Raw genomic sequence first — 22929 nt, 5'->3', positions numbered from 1 at the left:
CTTTTGCGAGCTTCCTCCTTCCCAGGCAGTCACTGGCCAGAGGGCAATTTTCTGGGGAGGGTGGCAGCACTGAGTTTACCAGCCACACTCAAAGTAGTCAGGGAAGCACATATCGGCCACTGAAGGGTTCTAACAGCATCCCCTCCAGAGTACATATAGCATGATTTCTCATGGTATTTTATCATCATTTCTGCAAATAAGTCTTGTTATGCTAAACATTTCAGCGTTGATCACTTTTATACCAGCTGTGTTCAATGACACAGCAGAAAGAGTGGCAGTGTGGAAAAATAAAAATTTGTCTCTAATCAGAGTTGTAAAACTTAGTTCAGCTCAGATAAAAAAGAAAGGGAATATCTGGGAGATCTTTATTCTCCTAAACTATAGACCATTAAGAAATATACGTAAGAGGGGTATCTGGGTGTTTCAGTTGGTTAAGCATCTGGCTTCTGCCAAGGTCATGATCTCAGGGTCCTGGGATTGAGCCCCACGTCAAGCCTCATGTCAGGCTCCCTGCTCAGCGGGGAGCCGGCTTCTCCCTCTCCTCTGCCCCTCCCCCTGCTTGTGCTCTCTCACTCTCTCTCTCTCGAATAAATAAATAAAATCTTAAAAAGAAAAAAATATATATAAAAACATATATATGAGATTCTTAAGCAAGGCTGAGGCAAGGAGAGCACCTGGGAAATAAGAGTTTCTCAACAAGCCCAAGTGGGAGAAGGGTCAGGGAGATGAATGAGGGAAGAGGAGATTGTGAAGGAGTTTGAACTGAGGTCCCTGAGAGAAGCACAGGGAAAAAAAAAAAAAATCCATGCCAGTGCCCATGAGGGAGGGGGAGGGCAGGGGGTAAGGAATGATGACTTCAAAGAGAAGATATCTCAACCAGTTTGGAATCACAGGCGTGTCCTAACCACCTCTCCTATCAAGCTTTTCTCTGTTTCTACAATCTGACATGGCCCACTTTTTTCCTTATAAATTGTTTACATTTGAAAAGCTCAATCATGAAACAGAAGACCGTAAAACTTCTGTTTATCCAGTGGTTATTACTCACACTTGAGCTAAAGCTTCCTGAAACATTACTGCTCTTGGTTGCATTTTGGGGGGTATTTGTCGGAAAATATATTTTGACAACAGTTGCCCAGAAGAAATTCTCGAGCTTCAGAATGCATGAGAGGCTTTACAGAGGAGCTCAAATGAGAAAGTGGAATCTGGGGTTTATACACGGTACGGGGCTCCCAGCCTTCCCTCCTCCTAGCATGGATGCATGATCAGTGCCAACCCTCATTTGTGTTTCTGACATTAATGAATTTTGGCTTTTTTAGTATATCTGAAAAAAAATTGGAGATTCCCATGAATAAAACACTACAGTGGCAATAATATTTCAACCAGGACTCAGTCGCTTTCCATCATTCTCAAACATAGGTTACCGGTTTTTAAAACCACTTCAGCTAGGGAATGTTTATGTACGATCAAACTAAAATGTAAACGTGGGTTTAAGGTGATTGCCCAGTTGCTTTATAGAACAAAATATCTGCTGGTTTTCAAACTTATATTGAAACAGTATGTTAGCTCTGTTCTGACAGTATATAAAGATACTGGCTTTCCCAGACACATAAGCAAAGTCTTTTATGAGCTCATAAAGGCTAGACTTAGGAATATTTAAGTATTGGGTAATTCATAGAACAATATCTTTAGTCATTCAGCTAACGTAGTAGACAACCACAATTTATTCTTCTTAGATCTCTTCCTCTCATTTTTTATATTCTTAGGAGGTGAAAGGTATTTAGAAAAGACTTAAATACATTTTTTATTATTATTGAACTATCAAAGATGTGCTCTCTTGTGGGACTCCCTTCACTTCCTCACTCTGTGTACGTTAACCCACTTCAGAGACGATGGTGAAATGAACCCAAAATGCCAACTTACTATTTGCATTATAAATGGAGGCACAAAAGGATATTTTAAAACTTTTGGTTAATCTGGCATATCAAAGATTTCTTTCTAAGCTACTTCAGTGACTGCATTGAAGTAAACTGAAAGCAATAGCTTAAAAGGGGTGAAAAAAATTATTAAAAAAAACACCATCTTATTTCCATGGAAAAATTCAGTTTACTCTCCTAACCTCCCCCCCCCTTTTGAATTACTTCTCTTTCTTACCCTCTTCTCTATTTGCAGGACTCAACAAGGAAGGAATCTGGAGCTTTCTGAATTCAAGTGTTAACTAGTTCTCTCTGGAGCACAATCTATTTTCCTTGCCTTGGCAAATTTGCACTCAAACTTCTAGCAAATAGTCTAACTCCCATTGTTTATTCTATTGAGCTAATTACCAATATTACAGCTTTGACTCTATCCATGTGTCTACTATTTCCCTCTGCTTCATAAAGTACCCAACAGAATTACAGGTCATTAGAATGTCTACCTGAGAGTCAATATAAGTGAAGCTGATGAAATTTAAACAAGAAGTTTCCACGTCTTAACAATTGCTACAGCTTTCTTAACTTCCCCCTTTGACCTTCATATATCTGTGGTTTTGTTTCTGTTTTCAAAATGGAGGCCAGGCCTTCCTAAGAATCATGGGAAAGTTGAACTGGGAGGTAGACAAGTGGTGTTTCAGTTTGACAAAATTGCCACTGAAAATGGTACAATCCTCATGGGCTCCTGCAAACTGAACCAATCAGAGTTCCTGGAAGAGGCAAAGTCTGCCATGTGGTACTGACAGTGCCTATGCAAGGAACTGACTTATCCCGTTTAGCATTATCTTGGGGGAGTAGAGATGTAAGAGTTGATGACTCTTCATGGGCTCAGAGGATGAAGAAATATGAAATGCTCACAGAATATGAAATCTTATTATCAGAACACTAGCAGGAAGGCAAAATACTTTGGTCACCAAATTCCTAGAAGTAAAATGCACACTATTACTAAATTTGTCTATACAGTGATGTATCTCTAAAATGAAAAGATATGCCCAGGGTCACCTGGGTGGTTCAGTCAGTTAAGCATCTGCCTTCAGCCCTGGTCATGACCCCAGGGTCCTGGGATTGAGTCCTGCATTGAGCTCCATGCTCAGCAGGGAGCCTGTTTCTCCCTCTGCCCCTCCCCTTGCTTGTGCTCATGCTCCCTCTATCTCTTTCTGACAAATAAGCAAATAAAATCTTTTAAAAAAAAGTTATGCTCGTATTTGACCATTTGTCATTTCCAAGTATTATTTTAACTATGTGCTCTCTAAAGAAGATATCCTATCTGTCTCTCATTTTACAGTGCTAGAGTAAATTTATACTAAATTTTGTTTATAGTAAATTAGTTTAATATCTGACATATATGCACCTACAATATCAAGCGCCTACAAAACTATGCCAAATTTTGCTTTTTATCACATTTTATTATACTTTATGCTGATAGGAAAATAGTTCACATGGGAACAGAGATCAGTCTCTTTGTTCTGATTTTTGTTTAACATAAGAAATTTTCCTGGATGCAAAAAGTTGAGGACATAGAACTCCAGTTATACTTCCACCGACTTTTTTTCAGTGTTATCCTTTGGAAATACATACAAATGGGCACCCAACCCTCTGAACATTTGCCCCACCACACACCCTGACTACCACCCAAACAAAAACAAGAAGGAAAAAATAACATGATATCACCATAGATTCAGTAAAATAATATTAAGATTACATTTGGGATAACGCTGATGAAGGGAGATGCTACCATCACCATTTAACAATATGGAGCTTATTAGCCTGGAGGTACATCTGTCTCTAATTAAGTTAGGGGCTATAGTATGCCATCATTTCAGCTTCGCAATGAAATTCATTTCTTTAGGGTGGTTAGATACTCGATTTGAGAAACTACTGTCTAGTCTTGAAGTATAATGCAAAAGTTGCTTCCCAATCAAGCCAGAATACTTAGTTATCAGGCAAATTAGGTCAGTATTGTTTTTAACAAATCAGACTGTCGGAGAGACATCCGTGTGTCACGAGCTTTGGTATCACACGTAGCTACATTCAAGCCACAATATAAGCTTCAACTGTGAATCCTAAATGCATTTATTCATTGTCTATCAATTTGCCAACGTTTCTAAAGTGCAAGTTCATAAAAAATCATAGAAATTGATATTTGCTTGAGGCTGCATAAAGCTTCAAATTATATTTGGCAATGACTCATTCTAGAGGAAAACTTTAGTAATGTTCTATCATTGCCACATATTCCTGTGCCTCTGTTAGAAACACCTCAGTATCTTTCCCTTTCTGCCACTACCTCGTACCTACTTCCTCCAGAGTTATGAGACTCAAGGTCACGTTATAATGACTTCTGCCGTATTTCACTAAGACATCTTTCCAATCTCGCCATGAAGTCTTCCTGGAAACATACCTCCTTTAAATTGTCCATCCAGATTTCTCAGGGGAAGTCTACCTGACAGTAATAAGGAAACAAATAAAAATTCATAATAATGCAAAGGAGGCCAGAACCATTATATTTGAACATCTCTGTTCTAGTCTCAACCCTGTTGGCATTTCTGTAAAGTGTCCTTCTCATAGACTTCCTAATCAGTATAATTTAAAGGTGTATTTAGCATAATTTCTTAAGATTCCATATAAATCAGACATCAAAATGTCACCTGCAAATCTTTATATTTAAACAAGATTTTTAAGCAAATATATAGCTATTGGAAAATAGCAATGAAATTTTGTATATTTAAACATGATAAAAAACAAAAATTTTCATAGAAAAAGATCCACTCTTGCCCATCCCTCCACCTAGGAAAGAAATACATGTTATGGATGGAAACATTTAATTGGACAAACACAGACAAGTGCTAAATCCTATGAGACACTGTAAGATCAGTCTGATTATTAATGATAAACGTCTCATTGTTCATTGCTAACACTGTCTGAAAAAATCCTGGATTTCATCTCATCTCTGCCGGCACTAAAAAATTCAGAAAGCAACGATTTCTAAGACAGTCCATGTCGTAAGAATGGCCACTCGGTGTGCCTGATATGAATGACGACCCCTCCTCCACATCAGGTTCACAAACACCGGAGTGGGTTTTCCTGTTGTTCTGACACATGCCTTTCTTCCCACACGAACAATAAAAGTTCGGTGTGCTCTCTTACTGCAGCAGTTCCTTCCTGAGCACAAGTGTGTCTTATCTATTGAGAAATTCTGACACCAGGTAGATAGCTGTTTATGTCAAAAAGCATCTCTTAGGCAGATAACCATTTCAAGAACCTAGATAAATGAGCAAGTTCTCTGTGCATATATAAAACACTGCAAGTATAAGGCAGTTTTTTTTCTGGAAAGGCTGGTATGCATCTCTATGGTGGCTATTTCTGCACATGACCCTGTCGCGTCCGTGTTGTAAGGCTCTCAAACAGCTGCACACCCCCGCTAACCTCTGCATGGTGTGTCCTGGCTCTGTTTCTGCAGTCTTGCCAAGACTGAAAAACCGATTGCTCTTCCCTAAATACTTCTTGCTTTCTCCTACTTTCCTACACAGGGATCATGCTCAGAAAACAACAATCAAACATACAAACCACCTTTGCTTTCTTCCTGGTTCTCAGCCAGGGCCGAGAGTTAGCAGGTGCAGCCGACCTTCAGCTCGCTGGGCCCCGCCAACTCGCCACCACTCCGTTCCTGCTGCTGAAAAGGGGTCAATCAGATAAACTAACTTAGGTTCGAGTCTTAACACATTACTGATCTATCCTTCCAGGTAACTAAATCTCTTATCTGAGTGTAAGTGTACAATGGCTAGATAAGACCTCAGTCACCCATTTGTTATTTCTTAAACACTAAGTATGTGTTGAGCACCCTGCTGAGGTTACAAAGATGAATAAGAAAGTTCTCAGCCTCCGGGGCTCACAGTTCGGGGAAGTCAGCAGATAGAAACAATGCGGTCAATGTGGCCATAGGGATATGTACAGGATGTCCTGGGAAAACAGGGGGAAAGTCAAGGTCACACAGCTTTCTGGAAAGGAGTAGGAGCAGGAGGAAGTCCACACACCAAATAATACTAGAATCATAAGGTCTGGACTGTGCTAAGGGGCCAACATTTTTACTTCCTTGTGTGTCCAACACTTCTCAGCCATCTCAGACGAAACACTGCACTCAAGCACTGTGAGCTCTCCCTCCTGAATTTGTTTCCTCGTGTGTCCCCTTTCGTCCAAACGCACTGCCTCAGTCCCAGGCCTCATCATCTACCTGGGCTAGGACATCCCTAGTCCCTAGGTTCTTCTAATTGGTCTCTGGCCTCCACGCTGTTAGCATATTGAGTTTGCCAAAATGAAAATCCGTAACACATCTGGTGGATTGGGGTAAGAGTCTAAGAACGACATCCAAACGAAGTGACTCCTGACATATTACCAAAACAGTAAGTAGAGAAAAGCAAGAGGGGCATTCCAGAGGAAGGACCAGCCTGAACAAAATTATGGAGGTGGGACAAAGTGTGGTGTAAGAAAATATCTAAATTTTAGCATTTGCATAAGGGTAGACTCTGATTTGAATGATCGCCAGCCAATGGAAGAGATAGTTAAGTGTGAGTAGGGGAAGACATGTAGTCAGCCTTCCCAAAACAGCAACTTCCTCTTTTGACACTGAGACCAGCCCTAACTTCAGATTTTCTCTTCCACTCACAAATCCTCCTCCAGAGTACGTGCTTCCCTTCCTTTCGCTAACTTAAACTACTTCATCCATCCCCTCAGATTTAATTGGTTCCTATAATACTTTATAATTATTTTGAGATCATTTTCAATTATTACCTCATCTCCCCCACAACACTTCGGAGGCAGGAGACCTGAATGCTACTTCTTTCTCCCCTCCCTTTCAGGACGTCTTAGACCTCTGTAAATGCTGTGCATTTGCCATCCAACGTAGCATTTCATAAACAGAAGCAGATAATTATTTTTTCGTAATTGTTTCTCAGGCAGGTAGAGTCCAAGGTTATTAGATATGAAATGGTAGTACAACTGGCTACCACTTGAGAATGCCTGCAACAGACCAGGTGTCTTGCACCTGTTGTCTCCTTTAATCTTCACATCACATCAGTATTGTGACATTGGTATTATTACCCCGATTTTTCAGATGAGAAAACCAAAGCTCAGAGAGATGTTTTTCAACATTCAATGAACAAATATTTGCAGACATACTCATAATGGGGATCTGATGCTTAGTTAAAAGAAAACATGGTCCATGCCCATATGAAACTTACAGCCTAGTAAAGAAATCAAGCACTAAACAATGAATGTGAAATGATGCATTTGGGAGGTTTTAACTTGGTCACCAGAGTCAAGAGAAAGTCTTATTGTGAAAGGAAGGTAAAAGTATCCAAAATTTAATCATGGGAAGTAAGAAGGAAAGATTCTTTCTGGTGTAACACAGAGGAGTCAGGATGAAAGCCTACATCCGTCTGACTTACAAGTTCAAGGTCCAAGTATTTTTTATTTTTATTTTTTTTAAAGATTTTATTATTTATTCGACAGAGATAGAGACAGCCAGCGAGAGAGGGAACACAAGCAGGGGGAGAGGGAGAGGAAGAAGCAGGCTCATAGCAGAGGAGCCTGACATGGGGCTCAATCCCATAACGCCGGGATCACTCCGAGAGCCAAAGGCAGACGCTTAACTGCTGTGCCACCCAGGCACCCCCCATGTATTTTTTAAATCCATGAGATCAAATGAAACAGTTTAAATGCACACAGTTCTCATTGGTCACTTTGAATAATGCTAAAAAATAAGTTGAAACTGGTAAATAAAGGGTTAAATCCAGTATTTATCCAGTTTCATATACAAATTATAATGAACATGTAATTCTTCAACTAATCAAGTAGGGGAAGTTTCTTTTAATAAAAATATTTTAGCTAGTAAGATAAAAAGAAATTATATTAATAGAATTAATATACTGCAGCCTATAATGAATTAAGAAATCTAGATAATAATCAATAACAGCTACTAATATCACAAAAAAGGAGGCAATGAGAAATACACTACACATCTATGAAGAGTTGCCAAAAAAAAAAGCAGAATCTAATTATGCTTTTAAAGTATCAATTTATAGGAAACAGAGGGGACATCTCAAGAGATAACACTGAAATGTAACCATTAAAATCAGAAAATTCATGGGACAAATGACTCAGTTCCTTCACCAAATCGATGTTAAAAAAAAAAAAGGGAAAGATAGAAGGATACCTATAGATTAAGAATAGATTAAGAGACTGAAGAGAGACATATTCCCCAAGCTATCTATGGACTTAGTAGGATCCAGATTCAAACAAATTGTTATATATATATATATATATGAGAAATTTATTTATAGAAATTTATATTTATATATAGAAATATATATATATGAGAAAATTGGAGAAATCTGAACTCTGACTTGTTACTGAATAATATTAAGGAATTTTTGTTAAATTTTCAAGCGCGTTAATAATATTGCAATTGCCTTTTAAATAAAAAGAATTCTTAACTTTTAGAGCTATGTTTGAAAATATGTACAGATAAAAAAAATGTGACAGACTTGCCCCAAATCATCTTAGTAAAATAAGATTAAGTGGAGATATACATGAAACAAGATTGTGCGTGAATTGATTGTTGAATCTTGATGGGAACATAGGATTCATTGTATTCTTCACTACGTTTGTGTGTATGTTTGGAACATATAAATTTCAATCATGGATTTGATATAATTTCTCAGCCTAAGTCTTTTGTCTTTCCTGTGCTCCTCTCTGCCTCCTTCCTCCATCAGAAAAAGGGATCATGTGAGCCATGGGGCTATCCTTGCTTTAATTACCATCCTCTCTCTTGCTGGACAAGGTGGTTCTTCACCAAAATGTAGTTTGGCTGACTCTGAAATATGCTACCAGACATAGACTTTTCAGCCCTGACCCTAAGCAGCTAAAAAAGTGCACACCCTTCAGAACTATTTAGATTATACCCTGTCACACCTCTTCCTCATTTTCAACTTCACTTTTTACCATCGTGCATTTTGACATCACGGACATTAACAATTATCAGCAAGGACACAGGCCTTCTCCATAGTTACTGTAAGTTTACTTAGTGTTTACATAGAAAAGTCCAGAGTCAGTGGCCTGCAAACTCAAACCCTTAGAGACCTTTGGGTCCAGCTCCCTCCATTGCCAGAGGCAGTAAGTTAGTACCCAACAGGTGAGAGGACTTGCCCAGAGTACGTACTGAATAGTAATGCCAGACCTGGACAGTTTAAAATGACAAACACGGTGTTCCTCTCCAATTCTCTGTCTCCAAGAACAGAGGATCATTCAAGACTATGCATTTAGGATTCATTTTAGCCAATGTGTCCCCAAAATGTACAACCCTAAACAACACAGTTGACTCCCTTGAGGGCCCTTCCTTCCCCGGGCTAGCGCCATAGCACTGATCACGAGCGGACGCAGGTCCTGGCTCAGGCAGGAACACTCAGAGGCTCGGAGGTGCTGCTGAACCACTAACGGGTCGCTCCATGAACAGTGCACGGTAGCCCAGCCTTTCTCACCCACAAGATGCCCAGATGTGTTTTCAGCCCGCAATGTCGAATGCTTCTTTTCTTTTGACCTTCTCTTAGTCCTTGCATAGGTTCCTTTATTTATAGTTTCAAAAAGCCTCATATACATATCAAAAATTACTAGTGCACATATTAAACCCTCTTTTTCTCTCACTTGACACTAAACAGATAAAAAACCAAACCAAATTCACATCCTTGATTAGTGCTCTGGCATCAGTCATTCCGGAGCTGAAGCAATTGGATGAGTGACCCCTGAAAATAGTGTGACAATTTCTTCTCTGTTAATTTCCTATAAATGCATAAAATTCTGCCATCCCATTCTGTAAGTTTTATAGTTTTCCAAGAAAGTCATATCCAAGAATAACAACTGAATCGCCTGAGGTCTCAGAAGTGGTGAGGACATTGCCGAGAGCTAGGCCTCTAACTGACCCCAAACCCACTCCTTCCACACAGCACCAGAGGGAGAAAAGTACCGTGTAAGCGTCTTTCAGAACTCAGAGGACAAACACTCTCCCCAGGAAAGGACCATCTGGACCTTAAGGCCCTCTGTTCTTCAATTCCTCTTCATGATTCTCCTGAAAAAGGCCAAACCAGGTTCTGTGCTTTTGAGAGAGAGCCGTAAAATGGCTGCAGGAGAACAGCCTCAGAGTGAACCTGATATTGGGTGTGTGTAAATGGTTCATGACTCTGCTGTTTAGTGCACATGAGTCACCCAGAACACGGTGAGGCTCCAACATAAACCATGTCCTCAGGCCTCACCCTCAGCCCCTGCCACAAGCTTATTCACACATGATGTGCTAGCCTGGCACACCAAAGCCCCAAATCATCTGTGAGTCAGAGCTCATTACGTGGAACACTTCAGACTTGCTGTCCTAATGCTTGCCCATTATTTTCTTCCTTTCTTCCTTCTTTTTTTTTTCTTTTCTTTTTTCTTTTCTCTCTCTCTCTCGTCTCTTTCTTTCTTTTTGGGCTACGAAGGAATTCACTGATCAAATATTTCATTCATTTCACTAGACCCTCACTTTTGAGGGAAATGGATGCATGCATATTTTCACATGTATTTTTAACAGAAAATGAGGAAATAAACAACAACATGGGTTTCTTGGTCATTTTCAGTTCTTCAGAACATCTCATTAACCAGAGCAAACCTATCTCTTGGACATCCTATTGAATTAAGGATTCTCTTTAATCAATAATCATGCAATATTTCTAGATAAAAATTGAGCAGAATAAGCCATTAGATACGTGCTAGAGATTTTTCTTTTGTTTTAGCTACATCATTTAAATAGACTCCCCATTTCAAGCTTCAAGCTGCTCTTTTTTCTTCTTTTTTTAAAAGTATAGTTGACATACTATATTAGTTTCAGGTGTACAACATAGTGATTCAATGTTTATATACATCATGACATGGTCGCCCATGATAAGTCCACTTACCATCTGTCACCATACAAAATTATTACAATATTATTGACTATGTTCCCTAAGCTGTACTTTACATTGCCATGACTTATTTATTTCAGTACTGGAGGTTTGCACATCTCAATCTCATTCACCCATTACCTCTCTGGCTGCCATCTTCTCCCCTCTGACAGCCACCAGTTTGTTCTTTGTATCTATGAGTCTGTTTCTGTTTTGTTTTCTTCATTTTGTTTCTTTACTTTTTAGATTCCACTTATAAATGGTAGGGGTGGAAGCCACTTTGGTTGGGGGGGGGCGGTTAGACCGCCTGCCCCAGTGGGTCCACAGTGGAACACGGGGGTAGGGTGAGCAGTGATGGCAAGGTAGATGGAGAGAGTCAAAAATGGCACCTGCCAGCACCAGGCCAGCAAGGTAGAAGGAGAGTAAAAATGGTGGTGCCTGACAGTATACTGTTCCCAAGGAAAGTTCCTACAGATCTCTGCCCCTCCGGCACATGCCCTAAAATCAGTCAATGAATCTTTTTCACATATGACCCAAGTGCTTTTCAAATCACCACCTCTGGAGTGGGTCTCAGAGTGAGGGAGTTTGTGTATGAACCCTTTAAGAGTGAAGTCTTGGTTTCCCACAGTCCTCCAGCTCTCCTGGACTCTGCCCTACTGGTTTTCAAGGCTGGGTATTACAAGGACTCATCTTCCTAGCGGGAGCCCCATGGCTAGGGTACCCGATGAGGCATTTGAACCCCTCCCTTCTCAGGGAGGACTTCCACACTCGTGATATCCCTCCCGCTGTGGGTCACCACGCAGGGGGTATGCTCACTGACTAGACCACATCTCGGCCCCTCCCACCTGTCTCGATGTGGCTTTTTCTTTTTACCTTTAGTTGTGGAAGACCTGTTCTGCCAGGCTTCAGGTCGTTCTCGGAGACATCTGTGTGCTACGTGTGCTCATGGTGTCGGTGTGTCCGTGGGAGGTCTGCTTAGGATCTTGATCACTGCGAGGTAGGCTCTAGTTACTACCTTCTTAACAGAACCAAGGAAAGGAATATGGAGAGTGAGAGGGACAAGCTGTTAACTTATGCCGCAAAGGATATGAAGCAGGACCAAAGGCACCAAGAAGAAAACATTCCACATTTAGCTTCACCTAAAGGTGATCAAAGGCTCTGGAGCCAGACATCTGATTTCCAAGCCCAGCTCTGCACTGCCCCTTCAGCATATGTGTGACTGTGGGCACGTTACCCCTGCCGCAGCTTGCCTATCAGGAAAATAGAAACAAAATTGCATCTACCTTATAGGGCTTACTCTTGCTAAAACACTCACAGTAGAAAATATAAATATATATACTATTGTTTTGCCTTCAGAATACCTTGTTTTAAAACCAGCTATGTCATTAGTACATAAACCATGACATTTAACCCATTAACCCATTGCAGCAAAGATCATTGAATTTGGAAAGCTTTGTTAATTATAAGCTTGCTCCATATTTGATACCTGGAGTTGGAAAACAAAATAAGTTGGAAACTGCTTAACTAATATAAGCCTCAGTGATATCTTCAGGGAGTTTAAAATTATAATCTTTAATAATTGACCCTTTCACGTCATTCCATCTTAGATCTACATCTAGGCATCTGTAACTCGTAGGTTCATGACCTTATTTATCTTCTCGCTGAAGCTCAAAATCTAATCTCTAACACAGGTTACTTCCTGTAATAAACTCTACGAGCTTTAAAATGACAAGTTGAAAGATACAATTTTTTAGAGTTATGAATTAATAGCCATATATGTCAAAGACTTTGAAAGTGCCAACTTTTTCACATTTATAGATATATTATTGAAATGATAAAAAATGAACTGCGGAAAGAGGAAAGAACTGAGAACCACATATAATGAATCAAGCATACTTAACAAGACATGTACAGACACTTGGGTGTGCATCTCTTTTATTACGTTACATTAATCAAACACTGCTAAAGACATCCATCTGAGCAAAGTGTCACAATAATATTCTATAAAAACATTCTTTTGAAAAGAGTCCATCCTGACAACCATATCAACTATATTGTCTTAAGTGATTGTCAGACCCACATTTCTCAGAAATTAAGACAATTTATGTGCGTGCCTCTTGAGCTCCCTTCTCTCCCTCCGCCCGCTTACTTCCACCCCACCCCCACCAAAGCTGGCTTTTTAAAAGAAAATAATTTAATTAGAGAAAATGCACAAACTCTGATAATGACTCATAAAAATCTGGCTTTCAATGATTTAAGTTTTTTTTGACAGCAGGATATCAATTCTTCTCATTTTTAAAGTTTCACAAATTACAATGGAAAATGATGATTTTTAGCAACATAATTAATATGACCTTAAGAGGACTTTTTCCTAACGTAACATAGAAATGATGGTTGTACATAGTTATAATGAGCTATCTTTTCATTTTCATATTGATAAACTGCCTGAGTATTGCAATTTTTATATGTAACTATTCATAATGTGTGTTTGGATTTCTCTGCTTAAATTCTATTGTGTTCTGTTAGAGTCCTACTTTATAGAAAATGAAAGCTATCACTTAATATTCTATTTAATATTAAGATGAACACATATGAAAGCAAATAGATGAGGAAAATGAGTAATCTCTCAGGGTCTGTCGCTATCGGGCTATGCAAAAATCATTATATATTATTAAGTCTCTTTTTTTATAGTCAGATATTTCAGAGAAAGTAACAATAACATTAAAAGACACATCTTTTCTTTTCTTAAATAGCTCGTGCAGCTCATCTTATACATTCAGGTAAGATTTACAGTTCTCTACACTTACGTTTTGGTTTTGTCCTTTCTAAATTAAACTAGATCTTTGGGGTGCCTGGATGGCACAGCGGTTAAGCGTCTGCCTTCGACTCAGGGCGTGATTCCGGCGTTATGGGATCGAGCCCCACATCAGGCTCCTCCGCTATGAGCCTGCTTCTTCCTCTCCCACTCCCCCTGCTTGTGTTCCCTCTCTCGCTGGCTGTCTCTATCTCTGTCAAATAAATAAATAAAATCTTTTTAAAAAAAAAAGATTTTTAAATTAAACTAGATCTTCAAACAATTTATGTACCAATTTTTTTTTAACCTGAGGGAAAAAAAAACTTCAAAGAACATTAGGGCTAGACATTTTTCTTAATTACTATGAAATTGAAAAATCAAAATCTAAAAACTAGAAGCTAGTGACTGGATGTGAGACTGACTTTAATATCTTTATTTTTAGAAAAACTATGACGAAATTGATGGCAAGTAGAAAGAGGATTAAGTGTCCACAAGCTGCTTAGTCAACTATATATAAAAAGCATTTGGAAAAAGGGCAAATTAAGCCAATTACACCTTTGCCTCCATATAAATTCAATTTTCTCTTTCAGTTTGAGAATACAGTTTTTAGTATTTATATTATCCCCTGCCCCTAAAAAAAAAAAAAAAAAAACCACCTAACAAATAAGCAAGTAATTTTTCAGTTTGATGTAATATAGCTAGAAACCATTCTTCTAAAATTACAGTAACTGTATAGAAAGAAAATCCAAGGTACTGATATGATGACGTTTTAGCCTGTGTTGAGGCCACCTCCAAAATCTGGTTCTCTTACTCTAAAACACCTATGCAAGTTCTGTCTCTTCTAGTCCTCGGCTCATTCAGTGACCAGCCCCACTTTTTATTACCACTCCACTATCAATCAGCCTAGTAATTTCTATTTATAACTAATCTCTATTAGCCTTGATCTGCTAGATGATTTCTTACTTTTATGTAAAAAAACAAAACAAAACATGACAACCTGGTTAAAAAAGAGAAATCATTCTCATCATTTTCTCTAGTAGGTCAAACTCCCAAACCAAAGCAAGTTCTCCTTTAAGATTTTACATTGAACAGCTAAATTTATTTTACTCTGATTAGCTATTCTTAAAACTCATCATATAATTGTATTAGCTTTCTAGATGTCAGAACACAATTTTATTTGATACTATTTAAACTAAAAGCAAACTTTACCAGAAAATCATGCTAATTTTCTTTAAGTGTTCTGGAAAAGCATGGAAGGTTTTGAATTCAAGCAAATATAAAGTGTATTTATGATTTGGATTTTTACCAGTGTAAAGTATGTATCTGGCTATTAAGTGTCATGACCACAATCTATTCATCTGTGCTATATGAGAGATTAATAAAAGCGATAATAGGAGCATTTTTCTCTAATCCCGAGCATGGTTCTGCAAGCTCAGTACATCACTCTTAATTTGCCAGTGAGGAAATGGAGGTTGAGTTGGCTGGAGCTTGCCCAAGGTTGCAGTGGTAGTAAGTAGACAGACCCCAAATTGAATGAAATCCAGGTCTTTCCAGCTCCTAAACTATGTTCTTTGGAGCCTACTGGACTGCTGGCATGAGAGAGAGTCAGTCAATTCTCCTTAACAATGACTTATTAGAACCAGTGAGTCAGCGTTCAGAGACATTCTCCACTAAAGTAAGTTTGAAAGAGCCCCAGAGGGTTGGCCCAAGGAGGCCTTCAACATTTAGGGAAAGCTCAAAACCAGGCAGGCATTGTGTGGGGCAATTTCCGAAGATGTCATTCTTTAACTGTTTGGACACAAGAATCACAAGAAAATTTTCAAAGCCAAATAACGCTTGTTGCATGGGTAAGCCGGCCTTTGCTCTTTTTTCCTCTTTACTAATCTAACAAGATTACAAAAAGAAAAGGTACCAAATAAAAAATAATAATAATAATTTAAAACAGAGATCCTCAACTAGCAGCCTGTGACCTAAAATCAGGCCACTGGTTTTGTTTCCCCTACACAAAGATTTTATTTTTTCTAATTAGTTTCAATGCTTTAAAACAGGATATTTTCCCATAAAATTCCAGATTTCTGGCTCCTCTTAAGAATTTAGGAAATCTGGAGGCAAGAATACACAATGGGGAAAAGACAGTCACTTCAATAAATGGTGCTGGGAAAATTGGACAGCTACATGCAAAAGAATGAAGCTGGACCACTTTGCTACACCGTACACAAAAAATAAGCTCAAAATGAATTAAAGACCTAAATGTGAGACCTAAAACCATAAAAATCCTAGAAGAGAACAGAGGCAGTAATTTTTCTGACATTGGCCATAGCATCATATTTCTAGATATGTCTCCTGAGGCTAGGGAAACAAAAGCAAAACAAACTATTGGGACTACACCAAAATAAAAAGCTTTTGCACAGTGAAGGAAGCAATCAACAAAACGAAAAGGCAGCCTACTGATTGGGAGAAAATATTTGCAAAGGATCTATCCAACAGGGGTTAATATCCAAAATATATAAAGAACTTATACAACTCAGCACCAAAAAACAAACAACCCAATTAAAAAATGAGTAGAGGACATGAATAGACATTTTCCCAAAGAAGACATACAAATGGCCAACAGACACGTGAAAAGATGCTCAACATCACTCATCATCAGGGAAACGCAAATCAAAACCACCATGAGATGTCAGTTTACACCTGTCAGAATGGCAAAAATCAAGAAGACAAGAAATACCAAGTGTTGGTGAGGATGTAGGAAAAAAGGAACCCTTGTACACTGTTGGTGGGAATACAAGCTGGTGCAACTACTGTGGAAAACATTGTGGAGGTTCCTCAAAAAATTAAAAATAGAAATACTATATTGACCCAATAATTTTACCACTGGGTATTTACCTGAAGAAAATGAAAACACTAATTCAAAAAGACATATGCAGCCCTTTGTTCATTACAGTATTATTTATAATAGCCAAGATATGGGAGCAACCCAAGAGTCCATCAACAGATGAATGAATAAAGAAGATGTGGTATACACACACACACACAAACACGGTACATGCAGTGGAATATTATGCAGTCATAAAAAAGGATGAGATGGCCATTTGCAACAACATGGATGAACCTAGAGGTATAACACTAAGTAAAATAAGTCAGACTGAGAATACAAATACCATATGATTTCACCCATACGTGGAATCTAAAAATCAAAACAAATGAATAGCCAAACAAACAAAAAAGCAGAATCAGACCTATAAATACAGAGAAAAAACTGATGGTTGCCAGAGGGTAGGGGGAGAGGCAAAATAGGAAGGGGAGTGGGAGATACAGGCCTCCAGTTATGGAATGAATAAGCCATGGGAGTAAAAGGCACAGCACAGGGAATATTGTCAATAATATTGTAAGAGTGATGTATAGTGACAGATGGTAACTACACTTGTGGCGAGTGATGTAGGAAATGTTGGGGTTCAGAGCCAACAGCCAAGAAAGAATTCCTGAGATGTCTTTGGTGCAAAAAGTGGTTTTAGTAAAGCATGAAGACAAGACCCAGGGGCAGAAAGAGCTGCACTGGGGTTGTGAGGGGTGGTCAATTATATATTTTCAAGTTGAGAAGGGTCTGGGGATAGTGTAAGTCTCTAAGGAATTTTGGCAGCAAGGTTTCCAGGACCTTGAGGGGGCTAGCTATTGTTAGGAAAGGGTCATTTATTACTGTCTAGTAAAACCATAGGCATAAGACCCTTCGGATGTATATCGGTGGGCCATATGCCTGGAGGATGACTGCCAACATGTATCTTGGGGGGCAGAGATAAAGGAAGTTTCCAAAGGAATTTTTATATGTTCAAGTAGACTTACAGGATCCTGGGGGGTCGGCTAAGATTGCCTTTTGCCCTTAGCAAAGTATTAACATCGAGGCAGCTGAGTTCCTAGAGGGGTGTCATTCTGCCTGTTTCAAGGAGTTGTCAATGGGCTATAAGTAGTAAGGATATATGTATTTTTTCTTTCTTTTGCCTTTGTTTTCCACATCAATAAGCACAGCATAACTTATAAAAAAGTTGAATCACTATGTGTACACCTGAAATTAATGTAATATTGTATATAACTATACTCGAATAAATTTTTTTAAAGTACTTAGAAATTCTGTCTTTCCTGTATCCATATTCTAGCCATTGGCTGGAGCAGAATGGCCTTCATTCAAGTTTAGAGAAAGCACAAACTATCCAGCTCACCATTACTTCCTCCCTCCTCACCATTACATCCCCCCCCTCTGTATGTTCAATTATGTTACTCATTTGTACCCTATCTGGATTTTTGTGTGTGAGTGCTGGTCTGAAGCATTTATAGGATCCTTAGAGAAGTGATCCAGTCTCAGTTTTGCACAGGTCCTTTCCCAGCCTTCTTGCTTCATCACCACAGGCTCTCCATGATGTTAGGGAAAGTTCATGAAAGAGAAAGAAGTAGGCTATAACCAGGAATCAAAATTTGGCTTTGAGTAATTCATGCTTCTTTACAGACAAGCTGAGCTGCCATTACTCTCTGAATCCCAATTTTCTATTGCAGAGGCTGAAACTAAGAAGGTTGGTTTGATTCCAGAACAGCAAAGAATTTCTCAACAGGCACCATCTCTCCCAGTAGGAGCAGCAGGCAGGTAAAGTAACCTGCCAATTCTCAGTACCTCTGTGGGGCCCCTCAGGGAGCACATGGGGCTAAAATAAGCAACAAATAGGGAGATACTCTATTCGGAAAGAGATTCCCTGGTTGCGTGCCTCCCCTTTTCTCCATGTAACCCCTCATGACTGTCCCACTCATCCAGAGTTTTGAAAGAGAGCAAACACTCAGAAACAATTGGCAGGTGATTTCAAGTCATTACCTGCCTGCCACGCTAATTACTAGCCATTACCTGCCAGCAGCATGCGGTTTCGTACAGTTTGTGAGACACAGGAAGGGTCTACTTAACTGAAAGGATCATTTTTCTCAGACTACAGAATGCCAGCGTTGGCAGCCCCGTGCCTACCATGTTACGTAATGATCGGCTGTCACTCACTCTGTAAGGATTATCCTTGAAGACGTGCACACTTGCATCTCGCATGGACAAGGCCAGAGGGATAGCCACAGTCATCGTTTGCTTCGAATTTCACATCGTTACGTACTAAGGGAAAAAAACACAAATCCACTTTGCATTGTTCCTACTAAGACGACTCTGGAAACGTACAAAATACAGAGTGAATGCAGCTCTCTCACTTTAAAAATGCATCTTAGAATGAATATGGTTCTAGATTGCCATCTATTATTACCCATCAATAAGATAAAGTTCCACCGCAACCCTAATTTGCACTCGCAGAATGGGTATTGCTAACGTCTGCAAAATATGGACATCTCTATTAAATGAAGGTCCATCAAAAATGGTCATTTCTAACCCACACCGTATATAAATTGTGACACAATGGACAATTAAAAATTTTAATACTTTTCAGTTGCTTTTTAAATGGTTAAAGAGCCCGGTTCTACTGCTTTCAATTTAAGTTTGATTTTATGTTCTTGTTCACTGATCTCAGCCTAACAAACATGGCAATTTATAGCATTTCAATTCACCTAGTTAAAACCCCATTATTTTACTCATTTGTAGCCTGGCAATGAACACAAGACATACCAGGTATGTCACTCATTGTATTTTGCCTGAACTTTGAGGATAATTTACGGGATTTTCCAAAATGACACTTCCTTTTTATTCAGAAGCTTGAACATAAAGACAGAACACTCTTCTGACTGCAAATATAGCAATTATACCAAGTTATGCTCTGACACTGTTACCACAGGCAAGTGGCCAAAGAGCATCCGCAGTCAAAATATCTAAGCAAGTTAACAAGCTCCCTTTACTCACTACAGAGCGGAAGAAGAAAGGGAAACCAACCCCTGAGAGATGTTAAAATGAAGGAGAAAAAAGGCTGTTGGTGTTTGTTAAAGAAAATGGTGTCAGTGTCTTGGGCTGATCAAGGTGTCGAATCCGAGGCCCTGACAGACGCCCAGGCCTACGTTTGACAGGAAGCCTTTTTCCAGGTCAGGTCTGCTTTGATGATCTCAACTAATGAATGACTCCGGTCTGCAAGGCCTTGCGTTGGGGCTACACCTTGCTTTCATGGTTTGGTCCTACGGGTCTGCCCTCCCTCTCCCCCCCCCCATCCCTTATAAGAGTGCGTTTTGCCTCCTCTTTTCTCAGTTCCATTTTATAAAATATCACCACATTTACCACACAAAAGGCATCGAAACTAATTAAGTAAACTCCAAAGAACTATTACAAATCATTTTGCTTCAGCCAGAGATATCAGATTTAATTAGGTGATCGGTGTTGATGGGGTACAAAAACAAAAGCTATCTCCTGTTTGAAAAGGTTCAGGCCCTATAGAGACCCAGTCTTTCCACTATGACACAAATAATAATTGAGCACTTCTTTAAAAAAAAAAAAAAAGGCAGGCATGAAAAGAGTTTTCTGTTAGAGACAAAAGCTTTCAACTAAGGTTTGTTTTCTCTTTTTGCCAGGTGATTTAAAAACAAAAACAAAACAAACAAAACACAACACCATCTGCAAAGAAATAGCCATAACCTACATGGATATCACCATGACACAGAATATAAAGTGATTCTAACAAGCATAATTTTTCAAGCGATTAATCAAACTCTATTTAGCCAGTCATCTTCAATGATTATCAACAGACTTGCTTAAGAGCACAATGAAAATAGTTCATTTTCCTCAGGTTACCCATCAGATAACATCTTTCTTCAGCATATTAAACAAAAGGCTCAAGTTCAAAGTTAATACAGCAGTTGAAAGATGCGCAATTTCGTGTGATAGACGGATTGGTTGTTCATAAAGAAAGTAGGAGAAAAACTGGAGACTCGACTTGGCTCCACGTCAAGCCCTGCATCGTGGACGAACGTGAGCCCTGTTTCTATCATTCACTAGGAACATGCTATTTTGATATATTGGCAATAAATAATATAGGATGGGGTAATTATTTTTGAATCAATCTTTATCATGAATTAGTTGTCAGTCTCCAATATACAGACGTGTTAGATCTTAAAAGAAGACGGTATTCTTTTCGAAGAAAGACAGTTTAGCTTTATCACAATATTTATTAGATGAGAAGTTAAAAATGTGATGCCACCTTTTTAATTTTCATACCACAGACTTATGACAGCCAGACTTCTTATGACAGTGAAAAGCCATGTCATTTTTGTCTTAACTGTTTCTCCTACACACATGTACACATTAACAGACACATTTAGAGATTATGAAGGAAAGCAGACGGATATTGGCTTCCCTATGATAAACAGTAGATCTCTTTTGATTCTATCTGGTATTTATAGTTTGAAGCAGGTCCGAATAATGGATTTTTTATATGCCATTGTTAAACAATTTTCCTGGAATTTCTAGCCAACAAATGCACATAACTTTATATGGCGGAATGGCCCTAAAGCAAGTCTGAAACAGTCATGCAAGTTACCAAAAAGGCCAATGCAATATTTCCCAAGTTTAAGTACACCTCAAAATTCCTTTCTTTAGCTCCTAAAATGTTGAAAGGAAAATAATTTTCTACGTTGGCATTTAAATGGTATCGTTCCATGTGAAAAGAGTTACTAAGACATTTGTTGGAAGTCAACAAAAATAATTTGGACATATTTTGAACTTATTTTATCTGACTCCTCGACATTTAATTTGGTGTGAAAAACGGCAACGGTCGAAAACAGATGTTAAGGGGCCAAGTATACAGCAGAGGTCAAAACAAACATAAAACACCGCTTCCATTTCTAAAAGAGGGGAAAAAATGATTCCTCCAGCAACAGGTTCTATGTTAAACCTGCTTTTTTATTGTTCTGCTTGGGATATCTGTAGACTGCACAACGCAACGCTGTATGCCGCGGAGCAGTACCTCTCAGCACTGGTAATTTAAGACTTTCTTCTCTGTAATACACTGAACCATCATAACCTGTCTCTTCCCATTTAGTTTAACCTACAACCACCACATACTGATTTGGCTGTGTGTGGCTTTTTCTATTGCCATTTATTACTCTGCTCGACTCCTGAAATTCTGTTTGCAATTTAAGGCCACAAATTAGAAGCGTAAGTCATCTGTTTCCTATAATCCCCCTGTCAGGACTGGAATCACATTTGGAGCTCAGCACTGAGTCTGGGCCCAGGCCCTTACAGACTTTCTGATTGGCTGGCCTCTCTAAAAGCTGCAGTGGGATAAATAAAATGCTCTGGAAAACAGAGCTTTTTGCCCTCCCCTCCCCAAGAAGAGGGATGAAAGAAAAGGAACCCGAGTTTCAAATATTTTTCTTCTCCCTTACATAATTTTCAAATCAATTGCTACAATGGTCGGTTGTTGATTTGTTGGGTTTTTTCCCTCCAATAAAGAGCAGAGCTGAATATTATTCTTTAAGGACAAAATGCAAAGTATTGAAGATTCCATGTGAAAGAGAAGTGTAATCCTGCCTCAATCCACTATGTATTTTTGCTACATGTGGAATACCTTTTATAAGTCCTGCCATTTTTCTTACAAAACACATTTCTTTTTTATATTGCAGATGTACTAATTAGCTGGGTATTTTTTTAATAGTGTCATAGATCTTCTGCTAAGCTAAAAATCTATGAAATCCTCATCCACTCATGCTACCAGGCTTTCCCTTTTAAAACATTTTGGCAAATTTTACTTACTGTCCCCGGGTTTTATAGAAAGTTTTCAAGAAATCAAATATGAAATTAGTTTATCTTTGTAAAATACATTCATCCTTTAAGCAACATAAGAATTTCAAAATTTGGGACGATGACTGTTTCTTCTTTCTTTTTCCTCGGTTCATTTTAGTAGATTTCCTACTATCCCGGCTGTGGCTTCAGACTCTTAGCATTTCATATTTTAAAATCTTTCCATTTTCTTTCTGTTACACTTTAAGTGCACAACATACCAGATTACATATTAAAGAGAGCAAGATACAAAACACAAACAGAAAGAAATACCAAATAGCCACAGCTAAGACCATACTCCGAGTTCTCAGTGCAATTGCGAACTGCCACTGGGCTTCAAAAAATCATTAGTGAACAGAAATAAAATCCAACAGACTGACTCATGTTTATTAATATACTTGTACTAGCCATACCTGGGCCAAAAGGTTGGAAATAAATGGATCAATATTAGATGAATGCCCCAAAAGCAGAGTTTGTATT

At 38.8% G+C, this 22929-nt stretch overlaps 1 long non-coding RNA gene across 1 annotated transcript in view; it reads right to left on the bottom strand.

Annotated features, from left to right (window-relative positions):
• LOC117801070 overlaps positions 1 to 22929 on the bottom strand; it is a 93578-nt gene that overhangs the window by 3415 nt on the left and 67234 nt on the right. Inside the window, exons 9-12 of the long non-coding RNA XR_004623457.1 lie at positions 18751 to 18855; positions 9982 to 11942; positions 5535 to 5637; positions 4366 to 4407 (exon numbers count right to left, since the gene is read on the bottom strand). This is a non-coding gene — a long non-coding RNA (uncharacterized LOC117801070). The remainder of the gene's footprint in view (positions 1 to 4365; positions 4408 to 5534; positions 5638 to 9981; positions 11943 to 18750; positions 18856 to 22929) is intronic.

This window comes from Ailuropoda melanoleuca, chromosome 2, assembly GCF_002007445.2.
Source record: "Ailuropoda melanoleuca isolate Jingjing chromosome 2, ASM200744v2, whole genome shotgun sequence".
Taxonomy (NCBI): domain Eukaryota; kingdom Metazoa; phylum Chordata; class Mammalia; order Carnivora; family Ursidae; genus Ailuropoda; species Ailuropoda melanoleuca.
Note: the sequence above shows the minus strand (reverse complement) of the source record. Positions and strands in the feature narration are given on the sequence as shown.